Source organism: Salvelinus sp. IW2-2015, unplaced genomic scaffold (genome assembly GCF_002910315.2).
Source record: "Salvelinus sp. IW2-2015 unplaced genomic scaffold, ASM291031v2 Un_scaffold970, whole genome shotgun sequence".
In the NCBI taxonomy this organism is placed as follows: Eukaryota; Metazoa; Chordata; class Actinopteri; order Salmoniformes; family Salmonidae; genus Salvelinus; species Salvelinus sp. IW2-2015.
The window spans coordinates 33,685-50,526 of record NW_019942668.1 but is presented as its reverse complement, the minus strand read 5'-3'; positions in this window follow the sequence as shown (position 1 = coordinate 50,526).

The following is a 16,842-nucleotide window of genomic DNA, read 5'->3' as shown; positions in this document are numbered from 1 at the left end:
GCGTCTGAAATCTATTCTCTTCCATGTATAGAGCACTACTTTTCACCCATAGGGGTCTAGTCAAATGTTCACTATGTCTAGGGATAGGGTGCCATTTGGGACACAGCCCTGTGGCTGCCTCCCTGGCCTACTAGCTGTTCTGTTGTGTTCCGCTGGGCAGATGACTCAGTCATCAGCAAGGCCGTGAGATGTAGTGGTTTTACTAGTAGGCAGCCATTATGTCCTGTGTGTTATATTTTAAACAGCACAACTCAAACAACGGCTCCCATTGTACATGTACTGTAGCCCTAACCCGTAACCCACCCTCTCTGTGAGCTCCTTTTGTTTTCAAAGCAGCCAACCKTCACCCAGTGACATCTATCTCCTTAATGGATATTTTTGTATAACTTAGTTCGGAACCAACACTGGCATGTGTGTGTGTGTGTGTGCGCAAGTGTGTGTCTGCACAAGTGTGTGTGTGCACAAGTGTGTGCGTGAGTATCTGTGCGCATGTGTGTGCGTACACAAGTGGATATAGCAGGAGGAGCCAGGCAGGACACACGGGCCCTTAAAAAGAAAGATTAATAACTCACCGCAAATGATGTCATAGTTAAGTGTTTTCCTTTGTATTTACACATCCACCTGGGCTGTCAGACCGCTGCCTGGTCGTCTTTCTGCTGAGAAATGGAAATGGCGCATCCTGACACTAATGCATCACTAGAAATATTTGAGATTAATAAAGAAGTCCTGGCATGCTTTTCCTTCCTCTCCTGTCCTGCCTGCAACAGAGAGGCATCGCAAACACTCCATTTGACATTGACATGAAGGCAAACGCGTCTCTAGTCTCTAGTCAAAACAAAGGAGATGATTGTGGACGACAGGAAAAAGAGGACTGAGCACGCCCCCATTCTCATCGACGGGGCTGCAGTGGAGCAGGTTGAGAGCTTCAAGTTCCTTGGTGTCCACATCACCAAAAAACTAACATGGTCCAAGCACACCATGACATGACAAAACCTATGGACTTCTACAGCTGCACCAYCGAGAGCATCCTGACTGGTTGCATCACTGCTTGGTATGGCAACTGCTCGGCCTGCGACCGCAAGGCACTACAGAGGGTAGTGCGAACGGCCCAGTACATCACTGGGGCCAAGCTTCATGCCATCCAGGACCTCTATACCAGGCGGTGTCAGAGGAAGGCCCTTAGAATTGTCAAAGACTCCAGCCACCCTAGTCATAGACTGTTCTCTCTGCTACCACACCAAGTCTAGGTCCTGAACATCTAGTCAAATGGCTACCCAGACTATTCGCATTGCCCCCCTCCCCTCTCCACACCACTGCCACTCTCTGTTGTCATCTATGCATAGTCACTTTAATTAACTCTACCTACATGTACATACAAATCAAATCAAATCAAGTTTATTTTATATAGCCCTTCGTACATCAGCTAATATCTCGAAGTGCTGTACAGAAACCCAGCCTAAAACCCCAAACAGCAAGCAATGCAGGTGTAGAAGCACGGTGGTCTAGGAAAAACTCCCTAGAAAGGCCAAAACCTAGGAAGAAACCTAGAGAGGAACCAGGCTACATACTACCTCAACTAACCGGTGCCTCCGCACATTGACTCTGTACCGACACCCCCCTGTATATATTGTTATTTTTTGCTGCTGCTCTTTAATTACTTGTTACTTTTATCTCTTATTCTTATGCCTATTTTTTTAAACTGCACTGTCGGTTAGGGGCTCGTAAGTAAGCATTTCACTGTAAGGTCTACACCTGTTTTATTCGGCGTATGTGACTAATAAACATTTATTTGCTTTGATTTAGTCTCTGCTGAATGCAAATAATGTTATTTTCATTATTTTTTTCTTTTCATTATTTTTTTCTTATCCCTCCTTTGATGGAAGAGCAGGGAGGGGAAGGAGGAGGGGTGGAAGTCTCCTTCAGTCAATGCAAACTAATGAGACATATTAATGACATTAGACCTTAATTCAATGTCTGCATAATTCATAAATAATTGATTGCTGCTGCTTTAAAGGAGTACCTTTTTCAGGAGAAAAATGATCCCATTAGTACAGGTTTAATACAATCTAAGCTGTCAAAACACCCAGCTCTGACTCCATCCCCACTATGTTAATTGTCATAAGCATTTCAGATTGATTAGTTTTACATTTGGAAGTGAGCTTTCATTCATAATTTCCCTTGGTTTAAGTAGACGTGTCACAGAGATTCTTTTTTTAAGGCACCAGAATTGGAATACCTTCCCTTGAAATAATGTTTTATACTCCACATAGCTGAGGGGGGCATTTTAAACAGAATCAATTTTCAAGATAAATATTTCCAGAGTTGAAATTCATCATGGATATCGTTTAATCCCTCTCCTTTTTTCTTTGTTCTTTTTCGTTCTGTCCATTAGGCCACCAACATAGAATAATGTTACTGGGATTTTTCAGTGCACCAAACGCATTCCTTTCTGAGAAACAATTTAATAAACCCAGATTTTAATTGTTTCATTTTTGTTTTAATATTGGGGGAATATGGAAGGTATGACTGTTGTGTAACATCATAGTAACCAATGTGCTGTGGAAATCAGAAATTAAGCTGTGGAAATCAGCTTTACTCGTGTTCTTCCATTTTGTTTGACTTTTCTAGATGATAAAAATCCTCAGTAATCAGAAGTGTTGAAGTAAAAACACACATCACAAATGTTGAGTAAAGCGTGATACAGGAACTGCCAAAATGAAGGAAACACCAAAATAAAGTTTTCAATAGGGCGTTGGGCCACCACAAGCCAGAACAGTTTCAATATACCTTGGCATAGATTCTACTTAGGTTCTGGAACTCTATTGGAGGGATGCGACACCATTCTTCCACGAGAAATTCCATCATTTGGTGTTTTGTTGATGGTGGTGGAAAACGCTGACTCAGGCGCCGCTCCAGAATCTCCCATAAATGTTAAATTGGTTGAGATCTGGTGACTGCCACACACACACACACACACACACACACACACACACACACACACACACACACACACACACACACACACACACACACACACACACACACACACACACACACACACACACACACACACACACACACACACACACACACACCTTTGAGACCCCTCTTTCAAAGTCACTAAGATCTCTTCTTCTAATCATAGTAGCCAAAATAATGAGCATCTTGGGCATTTTGGCATTTCTTAATTAACTCAGGAACCACATTTGTGTGGAAGCACCTGCTTTCAATATACTTTGTATCCCTCATTTACTGAAGTGTTTATTTTTGCAGTTACCTGTATGTTCTCCTCATCAGTCTGTACGGTTGTGAAATGACTGGTCGGTCCTGACCTTTGGCCCATCCTTTTATGTGTAGAAATCATGGTCGTTAGAAATGGAGCCTATTGAGGCCATATAAGTAAGTTCAATGGAGTGTATTATATGTAAAATGCCATATGGTCCGGGCAGATCCACAAGGATAAAATCAGTAATTTGATTCGGTTCGAACATGTATTATACTCTTCCTGCCTTCTCTGCTTCGGCCTCTCCATGTTGTAGACATACTGTATGTTTATGTAACCTAGTATCCTTATACCTTTCAACTATGATTAGTCCTGTATCATCTTTACAATCCTCATTACATTAGAAGTACTGTTTTCACAAATAAATATTTCAGTCATGTAATCCATTTGAAAAGCAATGATGTGTGTACAGTATGTGTGGCTAGCTTCATGGGTTCTTAAGAGCTCTGCAAAGCAGCACTGCATGGTATCCTAACCAAGCAGGGGATTTTGATAAATAACAATTTAATTTTGTTCCAGCTGTGACATGTTGATTGATCAAAAACCTCATGGCTAAGGCCTCCCTTCCCTCCCATCGTATTTATCCTTTGTCAAATGGTTTCAAAATCAATACCAGCCTTGTACACAACCATTTCTGCTGCAGGCACTCAGAGGGAAAAGAGGAAGGAAAAACACACCTGCTCTCTGGGTGATTGTTACTAATTTTTCCTGTCAAAGCTGTTTGAACACAGAATAATTATTTGGTGGTATGGTTGCAGGGCACGGCAGATTATTCTACAATCCATTTAGATAACTTGGGAGAGGGGTCGGAAAATGAATCGCCCCAAACCAGACAAGTTGATCTGGCAAGGTGATACATCTGAGACCTGGGAGAATAACTCAGCTTAAAGATGCTACATGGACCGCCACATAGACTGAATTGCAGTATTGAAGTCAAGGGAGCAAGCCTCTCCTTACTGTGCAGATAGGTCAAGGCCTATGTCTTCAGTGTGTTATGAGAGGCCAGGCTCTTTAGGCCTGGTGCTGACAATGGCTGCAAAAACCCATATTTTAGAATGACTTGATTGTTGACTTGCCTAGATAAATAGAGGTTTAATGAACTTTCTTTTTTTCTTTTTTATGTACCCAACCTTAACGTCAAATTTTGCTACATTGGTTGTCATTGTTTTTAATGTTGTGCAATACCTTTACTGTTCAACATGGTATCAACTTTCTCTTATAAGTTAGAAATCCATATTTACTTTGTAATCATCCCTGCCCCCATCCAGTGATCATGGTGGTGACATCATAGTAATGAACGCCAGAGACTTATATTGAGAGGTCCTCCATTATGGTGACATGTAGTAATTTGTTTTGTAGAGAAGATGTGCTTCTGCGTGTCATCGTGTACAGCTTCATCCCACTCCCAGTGTCATGGTGCCGTCTGCCACAGCTGTCTGTCTGTGAGGGGAGCTTTCTCTCGTCTCTTCAGCCTGGACCCTCAGGGCAACCCAGCCCTCTGCCTCTGGGGACAACATAATGATGTGGTGAAATATAGGCCAGGATCAGAGACAACATGACAAATTGAATGGAAAGATGTGTCTTGTGCACCTGAAATGAAGGCAAAGGCTGTATTTGATGATGGTCCTAGTTGGTTTATGGCTGTTGTTAAGGGTTTGGTGATTTGGTCTTGTAATTGCTCTCTATATAGCATTCATATGCATTGTAATCTACGCATTGGTCCATTCATACTCATTGGTACGTTGATATAAGTACTTCATCAAACTTGTAGTATTTCCTAAATTCTACAGATATGGATGTCTTCTCTCAGGTCCTACTGCTATACTCGTCCCACAGGTCTCATTTTATGTCCTTTACCAGTTGTTTAGCTGACTGTCAACGCTGAACAGCTATATGGCTCCTACGCAAAAACAAAGGAGGGGAACACACTTCTGAATAAGTGTCCCAATGCCAGGCTCGATAAATAACTTCTACAGTGTTTATAAAAAGAAACAGGCTTTTATGAGCCATTTGTGAGGTACTTGAAACGAACTCGGRGAATGACTAGTCGAAAAATGTTATGTGTTTATTGAAATTAAAGTTTAAACCACTTTGAGATATTACTGTTAACCTGTCTGGCGGTTGGCTCCACAGCTGTAACCCAAGCACACAGTCTACATCCCAAATAGCACCCTGTCTACTACAGAGTGCCCAGCTAGTGCCTCGCCTATGGGCGCCTGGTCAGAAGTAATAGCACTGAATACGGGGTGCATTTGGGAGGCATCACATTCGTGAGTTGCTAGCTTGTCGAAGCGTTCATACGCCTGTGACGGAGGGCTAAAGAGGATAGTTTATCCAGACTGGATTGGCTTGCAATGCCCCAAGACAATCTTTTTGCTTGAAAACACTAATAATCACATCATAACACTGTCTGTCTAGACACGTGATTTGTTTGCAAGGTCAGCGATTAATGGATTCTCACTTCATTTGTGTTCTATAGATGTGTCAGTCGGTTGTTAAGGGACATTTGGATGGGTTGCATATCAATGCAACCTTTCGATGCCAATATGTCTGGGAGAAAGTTTTTTGTGACTGTAGAAAGTATGAATCCAATGATATTTGTACATGTGTAGTAGTGTATTAGTTGTCAGTCAGTACCTTGGAATAGCACTGGTATTTACTGGAGAGCAGGGATAGATGCAGATGGTACATGTCATAGCTTCAGTCTTGAGGAGTGCTCCCTTTGGGCTGTCATCTCTGCTGGCTGCTGGGCTACAGTGGGGTGGTCATTAAAGAACAGAGGGATGAAAGGATGAGGGATGGAGGGTTGAGGGGATGGAGGGAGGAGGAGGAGGGATTTGATCTATTGCTTGGACAGCTGGGGGACATTACATTTTACGCTGAAATGACCATTCCTCTTCACACCCATTAGTGAGGGAGCACTCCAGGAGCACCTCCCTGGCCTCAGGCCTGTATGTACACTGTCCACAATTAGCCTGAATTGGATGGAGTCAGTCAGAGCCAATGAAAAACATTCTCGTTGTTCTGTCCCCCCTCAGTCAGCACAGCTCAAGTTAGGCTTTGGTTAACTATTATGTTTTGGTAAATCCACTCCAAGTACGGATGTCATGGCAGAGAGAGTTTGTTTGAGGGAAGTAGAGTGGTTGTTGTGGTGTTGTTGCAGCTGCTGCCTTGGCTGATTGGCATGGAGGGCGGGGGGGGTGGGAGTAGGCAGAGGCGTGTGAGGGGGTTGCAGGAAGTGGCAAGCGGTTCCTATGGCGACTGGCGGCCACACCCAAAGACAGCCAGAAGTTAGGAGCCAGAATCGTCAAATCTGCAGCTTGCTGTGAAAAAAAGGGTTGTAAATGTATATTTGGAATACTGGTATAACCATAACGAATACATTTGGCCAGCTTAACAAGTCAGACAGCAAACAAACAACATAGTAATATGACACTAAGCTTAATTAGTTTGGCAGTGAAGCACAATGAACTTCAGTCAAATGTTTGTATTTGTATTTGCCGTACACATACAAAAGTCAACAACATTAAATAATTGGAGGGATATTAATTATCTACTTGAATATCGTGATTATAGTTGGGTGAGCTATATTGGCGGTGTGTGGCTGTAGAGTTCTTCAATTATTTCCTTAGAGAGGATAGACTAAGAGCACTTTGTCAAACTAGGTGATGCACACCTCTTACTGGGTGACATCCCCATCATCATGTGATTTTGGATCTCTCAATCTGCAGCTCCTCAGCTGTCCATCATACTTCCCTAGTCTGTCAGACACCACTGTAACACGCCGCAGAGCATAATGGACGTTCCTCCATTAATGAAAAAATAACATATTCAAAACAATACAAATGAGTGGTGAGAGAAAGTGAGAGGAGTTCAGAAATGCTGAGAGATAATTAGACTGTCCGGTGGCGGTGTTGGTATGCTAGTTGATGGATGCTCTCTAATTACCTTGGGTGTTATTATTTCAGGGCCAGACAAAAAGAGAACCTGGTTCTCTTGCTTTGAGCGCCGCAAAGTTCATTAATCTCATTAATGTGTGGAATTAATATCAATTTTATCAGACATTCCAGAGCTTGCTGGTGGTGTGTGTGGCTGGGCCATGATTCAGCCTGTCAGGAAGATGGGCGCATCAATCTCATAAAGAGACACAGCCTGAGCTCGCTGATCTGCTCCCAGTCAGGGGAAAGTGTGTGTGTGTGTGTGCAGGTGTGTGCAGGTGTGTTTGTGAGTATTTGCATTGTGTTTTTTGTACTCTAATGTGTATTATTATGACACCTACGTTATTTTGCGTCTCCTCTCCTAGAGCAGAGTTTACTGGTGTTTCAGTGCTTGGCTGGATCACTGTAATATCATTATGGCACAGTGCGATTAGTGGTAATTAGGGCCTAATTCACCTGTAATATACCGTTATGGCACAGTGCGATGAGTGGTAAATTAGGGCCTATTTCACCTGTATATACGTTATGGCACAGTGCGATGAGTGGTAAATTAGGGCCTAATTCACTGTAATATAACGTTATGCACAGTGCGATGAGTGGTAAATTAGGGCCTAATTCACTTATCTACGTTATGGCACAGTGCATGAGTGTAATTAGGCCTATCACCTGTCTGCTATCTTCCCTGTCTAGCATTGATAATCGAGCCTGGCAATTGGACGTTTTGAAACGGTATTCTGCAAACTAATATAGAAAGTATTGACAGGCTGTCTTAGCCTCTAACCTCTGACTCTCCAGCTTATTCAGGTGCCTCATGATAATGAGTTGTAATTTTGCTCAATTCCAAACACGTTATTATGAAAATATAGTTTATTGTCTAAAAGCTTTCGTGTGAACGTCTTTAACTATAAATAGCATTCCCACTATCAGATGTTAAATGTGGCCTTGCTGGTGGTGCTCTCATGTTGAATTGATATAGATTCTTACCAACATTTTGTGAAGAACAATATTACATTTTAAGAATATGGCAGAATACAGTATACACATCTCACCACAGAGACACTACTACACTACCCTTCCCAGTCTCCATGCAGGTCCAGATTTGTCTTGTCTGTTCAGTGTGTTTGTGGAGACAGCAGTGTTCCAGTAATTTGAGGAGGACACTACTGTCTTATCTAGAGTGATTGTGGGGACGTCTCTCCAACAATAAGCCACCAGCAGAGTAGAGCAGGTGCTGCACCATGATCTGACTGGCTGTGGGAGGAGCATGTTTCCTGAACACAGACCAGACCACCAACCTAGAGGGCAGCAGGGGAGATGAAGAGATAGACATATGGTAACATTGGACATTGCTTGTGGGTTGCAGATTTGTTTACTCTTTTTCCCATTTCAAAATATCCTGTCCTAAACACTGTTGATTTGGGCGTTTTACCATTACACATGTAGCTTGGATAGTAGTAGCCCACCATTAGAAAGGTAAACTATATAGCCCAGCTTTATAAACACTGTATAAACACACATTTCACTCATATAACCCATTCCTAGAATGTATTATATTGTGGAAAGAAATACAGGACGATCAAACTAGTCTGCCATCATCCACTGCTATCATCTGTTGTCTTCCCTGAGACCTGCCATACCTGCTCTCCCCCTATCATAGTCTTATAATGGAAATGTAATGGATGCCGTAGCCCCTGACGACATCATATCATATGGCCCTGGCTCACTGCAGGTGGTTCAGTTTGTCCATGGCCAGAGGAAATGAGATCTTTACACCCAATTTGAGGTGAAGTGACTCWGGGTTTACATGTAGGATATCCCGTGACCCTGGCGTAATGATCTCCAGGCTGCAGGTGGTCCGACTCTCGTGTGGCAGKGAYRGKGCCCATAAACAGATTTAATCACATTCYTCCATGCAGTCTCTCCCCAAACCMTAACCCTCCTCTCAGACAGGAACCATCTGCCTACAACACTGACTGACTACACACACACATTATGCAAATGACCTCCGCTCTGACTGACTCTTAATGAAGCACTCCTGTATGTGTGAGTGTCTCTTCTTTTACCGGAAATGTTATGTCACTGCAAATGTCTGTGAGGGCCATGTTGCATCACTGTAAAGGTCTGTGAGGGCCATGTTACATCACTGTAAAGGTATGTGAGGGCCACGGTATGTCACTGCAAATTTCTCTGAGGTCCGTGTTACATCACTGTAAAGTTCTGTGAGGGCCATGTTACGTCACTGTAATTGTCTGTGAGGGCCATGTTACAACACTGTAAAGGTCTGTGAGGGCCATGTTACATCACTCTAAAGGTCTGTGAGGGCCATGTTATATCACTGTAAAGGTAAAGGAGGGCCATGTTACGTTAAATGTATGTCACTGCAAATGTCTGTGAGGGCCATTTTACATCACTGTAAAGTTCTGTGAGGGCCATGTTACGTCACTGTAAGTGTCTGTGAGGGCCATGTTACATCACTGTAAATGTCTGTGAGGGCCATGTTACATCACTGTAAATGTCTGTGAGGGCCATGTTACGTCACTGTAAAGGTTTGTGAGTGCCATGTTACGTCACTGTGAAGGTCTGTGAGGGCCATGTTACGTCACTGTAAAGGTCTGTGAGGGCCATGTTATGTCACTGTAATGGTCTGTGAGGGCCATGTTACATCTCTGTAAAGGTCTGTGAGGGCCATGTTACATCTCTGTAAAGGTCTGTGAGGGCCATGTTACATCTCTGTAAAGGTCTGTGAGGGCCATCTTACATCACTGTAAAGGTCTGTGAGGGACATGTTGCGTCACTGTAAAGGTCTGTGAGGGCCATGTTACGTCATTGTAAATGTGTACTTTAGAATGTGTTTCATTAAGGCAAAGCACATGATAAAACAAACAGTGTGTTTCCTAGTACTTGGAACCGGCCTCCCCTTGTCCAGAGGCGCTTGACCCTAAAGGTCTACCGGACTTGTATGATTGGGAGGCGCCTCCCTGTCCACAAACACACACATGTACACACAAACACATATACACACACACGTAGACACACGTAGACACACAGACACACACAGAGACACACACACACACACACACACACAAACAAACACACTAACGTGCGCACACACACACACACACTAATGTGCACGCACACACACACACGATGCAATCACACTGTCATGTGTGTGCCATGTGAAGGGAGTTTAGAAGGCATGCCGGGGGCTTGTGGTAACTCTGACCCACGACTACAGAAGGGAAGCATGGCATGCAGTGTAAGCCGTCACTGAAAACAGCTGTTCACGCATCCTTTCTCCTTTTAATGGCACTTCCGCTGCATCCCATAGGCTGTCTGGGCTTGGAATACAACAGCTACTCCTTACCAAGTACAAACGCGGTTTGTGTTTAATTGTTGTCAGATTTTTTCCCTTCCCCCTCCCATTGAAAGCTTTCCAAGCCCTAATAACGGAGCGGTTTGGAGAGCAGAGGCAGAACTCCATGAACACACTTGGATTCCTCAAACCAACGCCGATTCCAATGATCTGCATATTGCCCAAATGCCTAGGCCTAGGGGAAGAAAATGTGATTAAATCATAAGGGAAAGACCTGGATAATCAACAAGGATATATCTACTTTTCCTTTACAGATGTGTGGCTTTGGCCTAATTGTTCTAAATCAGGGATGGGCAACTTTGATAGGGGGGGCCCACAAAAAAATCTGAACTTGTGGGTCTGCGTACACACATCCATAGCTCGACCTTGCAAGCAAAACATTTTAGCGGCCCTCTTGACAGGGGAGAGAAAAGGTTTTCGAGTAAATTTCCTGCAATTCTACACATTTTGCCATTGGGCGTAGAGAAAATGAATTTTAAAGCAGGAATGCCGCAACTCTATGGTGCGGAGAGTAGATTTTGCCATTTTATAAGTAATTTCACGCAATTCTTCTCATTTTGTCAATGGGCAGAGAGTAAAAGTAGCACTTACAGCTTATTTCCTGCAATTCTACACATTTTGCCATAGGGTGGAAAATGTTTGCAGTTTTTAATATGATATCTGAGTGAGAGTGACTAACAAAATCAATGGGGGCCTCCGGTCGGTGATTCGACCATGATTACTACACGTTTAGATAGATGGCCGCTGGACTAATTTACCAATCTAAAAAATGTTAGCTGACATGGGCTAATTGAGGGACTGTCAGTTACTGACATAACAAGAGAAAAACTGATTTCTAAAACTGTAATTTCTAAATTGCACCTTGTGTATTCTACTATTCAAACTCTGAACAGTAATTYGAGATCCTGACTGAGTTTCCCCTGCGGGCCTACAAAAGAGGGGTCACGGCCCACCAGTTGCCCATCCTTGTTCTAAATTAAATGAAGGAAAGAATGTGGAAATGTGTGCCATTGGGGTTGCTACAGATACAGTACTTATTACCGTATAGTATGGTATGGCATATACTTAATACAGTATGCATTCAATTAATTTAGCCAATGAAGCCCTTTATTTACTTCCCCAGGGTCAGATGAACTCATGGATACCGTTTTTATGTTTCTACGTCTAGTTTGAAGGAAGTTGCTAAATAGCGTAAGCAAAAACACAAACTTACTCAGCTTTCCAGCAGTTAACACAGCTAGCATGCTAGTAGTTACCACAGCTAGCATACTAGCAGTTAACATAGACTTCCAGTCATTGCGCTAATGCTAGTCAGCATTGGCTCGCAAAACTACCTCTAAGTTCCTTCATACTGTACAGCAGAGACATAAAAATGGGATCTATGAGTTCATCTGACTGGGGAAGTAGATAAAGGGCTTCATAGCAGAATCCCGAAGTATCCCTTTAACAAATACAGTAGCTGAAAGCCTGTGTCCTGATATGTTGGTACAGTAGGTAGTTGTAGATGAAGCACTGTGGTTTTATTTTAATTTAATTTAAATTGAACCTTTATTGTTCAGGTCCTCCATTGCATAGCAGCAGGGTGGCTCAGAAGATTAGGCTAACAGGGGTCACATACACAAATACTATTAAGTCTCATTACCAGTGAACATAGTTTACCTCTCTGTCTCTCTCTTTCAGGGTGTTGACAGTGAGCCGTGGTACTGGGCACTTAAAGCCGCAGTCCGGTCCAGTCTGGACAGCATAGAGTCTTGTCCCTGCAGAGGGACTGGGAGGAGGAAAGCTGAGTAAGTTTGTGTTGTTGTTGATGTAGATGTAGTATAGGGCTGTCCAGGCATGCCTGAGACAGATTATCTTTGGGGGGTGGATGGACTGACCGGCCAGCGGTATGAATCCATGAAACCTGCCATCCAGGCCTTAATTGGAGGTCATTAATCATGCCAGGCTGTCCGGCACTGAACAGACATGTGTTTTACTTCTGCATGCCTGCTTGGCTGCTGTGGAGGTTTGTGTGTGGACTGTGGAGGTGTGTGTGGACTGTGGAGGTGTGTGTGGACTGTGGAGGTGTGTGCATGTGTGTGTGAGTGAAGCCTCTTAGGCCTGCTGGGCTTAGCCCGGTGCTGCTCACACATTCACAGTTAGTTTAATGATCAATTAGCTCTAATTATGACTCTTTAATCAAATAAACATGACTTTRTCKTATTCCTTTTCTTTCTGTAAAATCATGTTGCATTATAGAAGTTTGATTACAGTGAGATAAATGTTTCTATAACTTATATTGTTAAGTGCTGTGTGTTCTTCCTTCCTTCATWCTTTGTCCCATTCCCCCATCACTGTAATACCCGTAACACAGACAGTCTGAGGTTTAACTTGGTAGTATGAATTAGAGGCAGGAGTGTATTTGAAARTCTGAAATCRTGACCCTCGTCCAACAGCTATGGATTCCACTAACACAAAATCCATAGTGGTTGATTTGTTGAACCTTTATGATCTGAAYCCAAACCTCATAATGTTCATATTCTCTACAACCCTGTGCTGATGAGGGARRGGATGGGATAAAGAGCATGGCTGTGGGGTCAAAGGTAGAGAGAGAGGAAGAGAGCGAGCACAGGGATGGGTGGGTTGAAAACCATTAGAGTAATCAATCCTACTGTATCTGGAAGGTTGCCCACACATGCAATAAAACCATAAATGGCAATAGGAATTGAGCAATTTTTCATGTAACTTAAGAACTCCTAATTACACCATATTTTATTATATTAGAGCTGTCAAACTATATATTTTTTCCATTGAGTTAATTTTATGATTTGCTGTGATTAATCTCTATGAATTGCAAATTCAGAATATGCACTAATTTAATATTTTTTTAAACAAAAAGCATTACAGGAACATTGGTGTCTTGATTTTGTCTAAATGAATGGTTAGCAAAATCAGGTAAATTGATGAAGCACACTTTCTTTAACCTAAATCTAAACTTGTATTGACATCACATTGTTGGTTTTAGCTGTCTAGATTATGTGCATTCGGACAGTATTCAGACCCCTTGACCTTTTTCACATTTTGTTACGTTACAGCCTTATTCTACAAATGATTAAATACGTGTTTCCCCTCCTCAATCTACACACAATACCCCATAATGACAAAGTGAAAACAGGTTTTTAGAAATGTTTGCAAATGTATTACAAATAAAAAACAGAAATACTTTATTTACATAAGTATTCAGACCCTTTGCTATGCGACTCGAAATTGAGCTCAGGTGCATTCTGTTTCCMTTGATCATCCTTGAGATGTTTCTCCAACTTGATTGGAGTCCACCAGTGGAAAATTGAATTGAATGGACATGATTTGAAAAGGCACACACCTGTCTATATAAGGTCCCACAGTTGACAGTGCATGTCAGAGCAAAAACCAAGCCATGAGGTTGAAGGAATTGTCCGTAGGTCTCTGAGACAGGATTGTGTCGAGGCACAGATTTGTGGAAGGGCACCAAACAATGTATGCAGCATTGAAGTTCCCCAAGAACACAGTGACCTCCATAATTCTTAAATGGAAGAAGTTTGGAACCACCAAGATACTTCCTAGAGCTGGCCGCCCGGCCAAACTGAGCAATCGGGAGAGAAGGGCCATGGTCAGGGAGCCTTGGCCAAGAACCCAATGGTCCCGATGGTCACTCTGACAGAGCTCCAGAGTTCCTCTGTGGAGATGGGAGAACCTTCCAGAAGGACAACCATCTCTGCTCCACTCCACCAATCAGGCCTTTATGGTAGAGTGGCCAGATGGAAGCCACTCCTCAGTAAAAGGCACATGACAGCCTGCATGGAGTTTGCCAAAAGCCACCTAACGGACTCTCAGACCATGAGAAACAAGATTCTCTGGTCTGATGAAACCAAGATTTAACTCTTTGGCCTGAATGACAAGCATCACGTCTGGATGAAACCTGGCACCATCCCTACGGTGAAGCATGGTGGTGGCAGCATCATGCTGTGGGGATGTTTTTCAGGGACCTGCAGACTAGTCAGGATCTAGGTAAAGATGAACAGCGCAAAGTACAGAAAGATCCTTGATGAAAACCTGTTCCAGAGCCTCAAGACCTTAGACTGGGGTTAAGGTTCACCTTCCAACAGGACAATGACCCTAAGCACATAGCCAAGACAAAGCAGGAGTGGCTTCGGGACAAGTATCTGAATGTCCTTGAGTGGCCCAGCCAGAGCCTGGACTTGAACCCAATCAAACATCTGTGGAGAGACCTGAAAATAGCTGTGCAGCGACGCTCCCCATCCAACCTGACAGCGCTTGAGAGGATATGCAGAAAAGAATGGGAGAAACTTCCCAAGTACAGGTGTGCCAAGATGGTAGAGTCATAGCTAAAAAGACTCGAGGCTGTAATCGCTGCCAGAGGTGCTTCAACAAAGTACTGAGTAAAGAGTCTGAATACTTATGTAAATGTAACACCTCAGTTTTTTATTTATTTGAACAATTTGTCAAAATTTCTAAAAACCTGTTTTTGTTTTGTCATTATGGGGTATTGTGTGTAGATTGATGAAAAACAAAATCAATTTAGTCCATTTTTAGAATAAGGCTGTAATGTATCAAAATGTGGAAAAAGTCAAGGGGTCTGAATACTTTCCGAATGCACTGTATATATATATACATATTATTATTTTTATTGTTATTATTATATTATTATATACTATATTACACTATATGTCCTGTCCTTTAATTTTGTATTCTTCCACTATATGATGTACATTATGTTAGTGTTGTTTTCCACCCCTGTATAGCTTGTTATATCCTCTCAGTTTAAACTCATTTTCAAAAAGTCACCCAATTTCCCTCAACGGCTCCATTTTCTTTGGCTTTATTTGGTTTTGAKTWGACGTTGCCTCAGTGGAATGTARAAATATTATGGTTATGAATAAGTGGTCTCTTTGGTTCAGGTGTATAGTGCCCTGGCCCAGGCCACATAACTCCTGCCTTGTTCCTCTCCAGTTGGTCAGCCAAGGGTCACTTCACACAGCAACACAGCAGCAGTACTGATACCTTCCTGCTATTTGCATTCAATTACCATCATGAACCGGCTAAATTAAAAATCTCTTAAGGCGTATAACTACCTTGTTAGTTCTCCCTGCATCCCTGACATTTTTCCGTCCACCAGTTGCCGTTGAGGTGCAGTCTAAATATTACTCTAACAAAAAAAAGTTGTCTCACCACAACGGCAGAATTCTTAAATGAAATGAAATGATAATTAGGTGTGTTCTAAAATAGGGAGCCATTACAGCCGAGGTGTCAGAAAAGTCATGAAGAGCATTAATCACAGCTAGTCCTGACACACACACACACACACACACACACACACACACACACACACACACACACACACACACACACACACACACACACACACACACACACACACACACACACACACACACACACACACACACACACACACACACACACACACACACACACCTCCATCCAGATCCTCTCTTTAACTCCTTGCACCAGGGACAGAACCATGGCAGACCTCTAGGGAAACTCTAATATGTTTTTCATACACATTTTGATTTCATCCCAGTGCGCAGCCTGAATGAAAACGACGTCTGTCTCACAGAAAACCATTGAGTTCTGCTGGACGTTGCCCATCTGTCTAGAGTAATTGAGCAGATCTTCAGGAGGGGGGCTGAAAAGTTATTCATGCAACAGTTGAGCCATTGTGGATCCCCATTTACTGCACAGGTACTCCAGGAGAGTCTTCCTGTCATGTGGCTAAGGGCCGATATTGTTAAGATGGAGTGCTCCAATATGCTGCTCCACTTCATGGGCTGTCCATTGTGATTAGATGAGGACATCCTCCCTTATTTTTTATTAATGTAGGCCATTGTTTTGTGTTTGTATAGATTGACTAGGAAGATTTTTTTTAAATTGTAATGGGATCATAATTCTTCATAATCAGATTTGATGAGTAGGGCCTTGGGCGTTTGGTTTGATAACTGTTATTCTATGCTGAATTAGTTTCTTTGCTCAAACAAAGGATGTTTTGATTGGAAGGTCAAATCCAGGGTCACTTTTCCCTGAGATAAAAGAAGGAGGAAATGACACAGTAATGGCCGTTGTCATGGTGGTCTGCTGTTCACAAACTTACAGCTGCTTCTGCTCAGGTCAATGCAGGGGACGAGGGGTCGCTGGGGTGGAACAGACAGAGAAAGATGGGGATGATGGGGAGGAAAGACAACTGATAAAGGGGT